Genomic DNA, 4,083 nt, shown 5'->3' with positions numbered 1-4,083 from the left:
TTTTTTCCCATATATTTTCCTGAATCAAACATTAGGTAAACTTTTTTTCTGGAAAATAAAAGTGATAAATTAAACACACCTAGATAGTTTAAGATTTGGATCACTGGTATTTTTTAGATGGATCATTATTGATTTAAATCATTCCATGTTATAATTAATTTTAATTTTGATCATTTCAATTGCTTGTTTGGATAATTTTGATTTTGAATCAGATCAAGTTCGAATAAATTCTAGATTTAAGAAAATTTAAGTTCAAGCTAAATGAATTTACTCAAAAATGATATAATAAAATAAAATTTAGAACTATTCAAGAAATGGAACTAAATTCAAATAGCTTATAAATCATAATAACTCACAATTAGCTCTTTCAATTGAGTTCAAACTCTAAACAGCTCGAATAAGTCAACATCGTTTATAAATTAAAGTGGGAATAACAAGAATTGTGATGGATTTGGAAATGAAAACTTTGTTTAGGTTTTGGGTTTGGATCTTCTCAACCAAAAAAGAATTTGTTTAGACCCAACCTTAAAGTAAATAGATTAAAAATACTCCCATATTAGGTTAAAGATGGCTTACATTGACTTTATTGAATGGGAAAGTGTGTTGGAGAAAAACTATCGAATGAGAGACGTGTTTCTTTACTCGAAGCATGAAATGACGGGTTTTTTTTATGCATACACAAGCTAAAATATGTAGACTCATTAATTAAAATGCACTTACGGAAGGATGACACAAGGTTAATACGAATGGTGAGTGGAAACGCTATAGTAGGAGGCTTAGTCTGTGACCAACATGGTAATTGGATAGATGATTTTTCTAAAAATATTGAATCTTGCCCTATTATTAATGCTAAGCTTTAGGTTGCACTTGAAAGCCTTCGAGTAGCTTGGAATTTAGGCTTGAAACTAGTGGTTCTTAAGATGGATAGTGTTGCAAACATCTAATTGATTCAAACCATTTCAACTAAGCACCATCATTCAGCAATACTACGAGCTATCAAGGGGTTACTTCAACTATCTTGGACAGTTCAAATTATACATGTTTTCAGAGAGGACATCAATGGCTTCAAGGCCATCAAGTAGATATATTTTCATTCAACCACTAAAATTGTACGATTGATGCACGATGATTAATCAAACATAATTTGACCTCATTTAATTTTGTTGGTTGAGCCAACAGTTAAATAAATGCAGGTTTATTGATATGCTGCAACAAGAAAATTATTTAATTAATAATCCTAACAAATCAAATAAAGTTATAAGGATGGTGTTTGATGTTGCAAGGAGTTAATACCATCTATCTTTGGCATCCTTTTACGAAGAAAAGCATTCCACTTCCATAGTCGCCCAAACAACTTCATTTTGACGTAGTTATAAGTTGCCAATTCTTATCCTCGCCAAATTCTTCACATCCTTTTCTTGCTTTGATTTGTAATCGCACCTCTGGTATATGCTTTGATTACATAAGTATAGAGTTGGCGACTTGGGAAACACGTTCCCAACCATTTGAATGAAAAGACTTAAAGGTAATTCGAAACAATAACCTAGTTTTCTATAAGGGAGAAATATAATTTCTAGGTACAAATGGAATCCCAATTGTGTTGATGGAAGGTTCCTTGTAAGTCCTTCCATCAAAGCTTTAGGTTGTGTTTTTAAGTTTTATGGGAAAATGGCTTAAGGTGGATCTTGTTGAAATGGTTTAGGTTGAAGTTGACAATGTGGGTGATACAACTGTTGGGAACTTGGTCAATCTAACTAAGTCTTGCTTGTTAATTTAAATGTTTGTTATTTCTGATTTTGTTCCGTGATTTTAGCCATGATACTTGTTGACTAAATCACGGATGCACTTTGTTCTTTCTGTTTTGTAATGGCTTATAAAAGCCTCTATTGTGTCTTTAAAAAAATCATGTTTTTAACTCTCAATGGTCTTAATACTCTTTTAGCTTTTGACAGTGGTATTCGTCCCGTTTTCAGTGAAATTGGAAAAATGGTTTTGGAACCACAAATTTGAAGTCAGGAAAAATTTTATTATTATTATATGGTCTACAGTATGACAGAAATACTATATAAAAATTTCGTTAAGAAATTTTACCGTTTTGATACCTAATTTGATGAAAAGGTCTAAATACATAAAGTGCAAAGGTTGTGTTCTAATAGCTAAAGGTATTAAATAGCTATAGAATTTTAAATTGGAGGCCCTTATATAGTAAATAGACAATTAAAGTTCTTTGTGTTTAAGCATGAGTAGTCATCATTGGAAATTTCATGAAATATTAAGGTTAATTTTGGAAATTAATGATTAAAGTTATAATAGATAAAATACAATAAACTATTACCATTATCTCCCACCAAAAAAAAAACATAGCCATGGAAGCTTAAAATATTAGCAAGCTTATTTTGCTCAATTAGGTATGTATTTTTGTCCCGTTTTTACTGATTGCTATATTTCTGAGATCGTAGTAGCTTAATCTAACTAGCTCGGGGATTAATTTGCAAAATCGTTAAAGTATTAGGGGTTTTCCATTGATAAGTATGCTTAAATTTTGAAGTTTTATGATAGAAAATGAAAGGTTGTTGTTAGATAAACAACTTTTACAAAGAGAATTTTAATGAAATTATTAATTAGGGATTAAATTAAAAGATAATAAATTTATGGTAAAATTTGTGGATTTTATGAAATATATGGGCTACTATTAATAGGTATAAAAATTGGCTAGGCTTGAGTAAGGATTAAATTGTGTGAATTTTATTTTTCGAGCATAGGGACTAAATTACAATGAATTAAAAGTATAAGGGTAAAATAGTAATTTTTCCAAAAATGTGTGTTGGACTAAATTGAATATGAATTATATTTAATAGATTCAAATTCATTCGTATAAATCCAGTTAAACCTAGTACATAGTTGGATCGAGGCAAAAGGAAAAATATCATATTAGTCACTTTTGTATCTACGTAAACTCGTTGATGTAAGTTCGTGTAATTAAATTGTACATTTATATGTGTTAAATTGAATTATTGTTTATGAATTGTACAATTGCCATGAATAAATACCGGTTGTATTTTGACAATTACCGAGCCCTGTTTGAACCTTAGGAATCCGTAGGATACAAATGATATGTCATTAGGGTCACCAATTTCAACTCTTCTGAGCTTCTCGTTATTCAGCTCGCATGAGCTTTCCGTTATTTAGCTCGGAAGAGCTTATAGTTTATAGCTCGTATGAGCAAACATGTATATGAATTGACGGAGTACAGTTCAATACACTTCGTGTGTACTACCTGTGTATCTAACAATATTCTAAATGGTTCAACGGGCACAGTTCTATTACGAGATTATATGAATTCTGTCGAACCCCTTTTTTATTTTGGAAAAAACCAGGGATCGACTTTTAAAACAAAGTGCGGAGTCGCCACCAATCCTTTTGTTTAGGTGTGATTGGATCACCTAATAAAACATTTTATTCCATTTAAAACAACTTTGGTCTACGTAAATTTGAAAAAAAGGGGTTCGGGAGTCAGTTACGTATGAGGAAGAATTAGCACCCTCACCACGCCCAAAATTGGTACCAAATTGATTATGTACTGTCCTTATGTCTAAGATTTTAAATTTTTTTTTGAAATATGATTCTTTTTGAAACATTTGAATGATCAAGTTCGTCGTCAAAATTCTCTCACTTCAAAGGAATACAGTATCACATCTAGCATGATAGGACACGATACTGTATACCTTCGAAGCCTCAATTAATTTTTGACTTCCAAAAGCTCATACATTGGAAATTACAAAAGGATGTTCAATTATATAATCCAATGGAAAATCGAAACCCAGCACGGTAAGGCATGATTTCCCGAATTTCCAAACATTGAACATTGCATTAGTTTAGAATTTTTTAAATAAACAATTGTAAACTAGCTCAAAATACATTAATTTTATTTGAAATAAAATGGAATAACTGATTTTAAAGAGTTGAAAATTATAATGCAACACTTGTAAACCAAAAGAAAAAAATAATAAACATGGGATAATATGCATGCATAAAATACAATACTTGGTGGATGAAGATAATATAATCTTATTTAACCAACTA

The 4,083-nt window shown here is 30.6% G+C and overlaps 1 long non-coding RNA gene across 1 annotated transcript; it reads right to left on the bottom strand.

The window, feature by feature from the left end:
• Positions 1–1,129: 1,129 nt before the first annotated feature.
• LOC121206095 (uncharacterized) lies at positions 1,130–1,720 on the bottom strand. Its single transcript, XR_005901074.1, has 2 exons — positions 1,294–1,720; positions 1,130–1,206 (listed from the first exon to the last, which is right to left on the bottom strand). It is a non-coding gene; the product is annotated as an uncharacterized lncRNA (long non-coding RNA).
• Between the last annotated feature and the right edge of the window lie 2,363 nt (positions 1,721–4,083).

The sequence above is a fragment of the Gossypium hirsutum genome, chromosome A01 (assembly GCF_007990345.1).
Source record: "Gossypium hirsutum isolate 1008001.06 chromosome A01, Gossypium_hirsutum_v2.1, whole genome shotgun sequence".
Lineage (NCBI taxonomy): Eukaryota > Viridiplantae > Streptophyta > Magnoliopsida > Malvales > Malvaceae > Gossypium > Gossypium hirsutum.
Note: the sequence above shows the minus strand (reverse complement) of the source record. Positions and strands in the feature narration are given on the sequence as shown.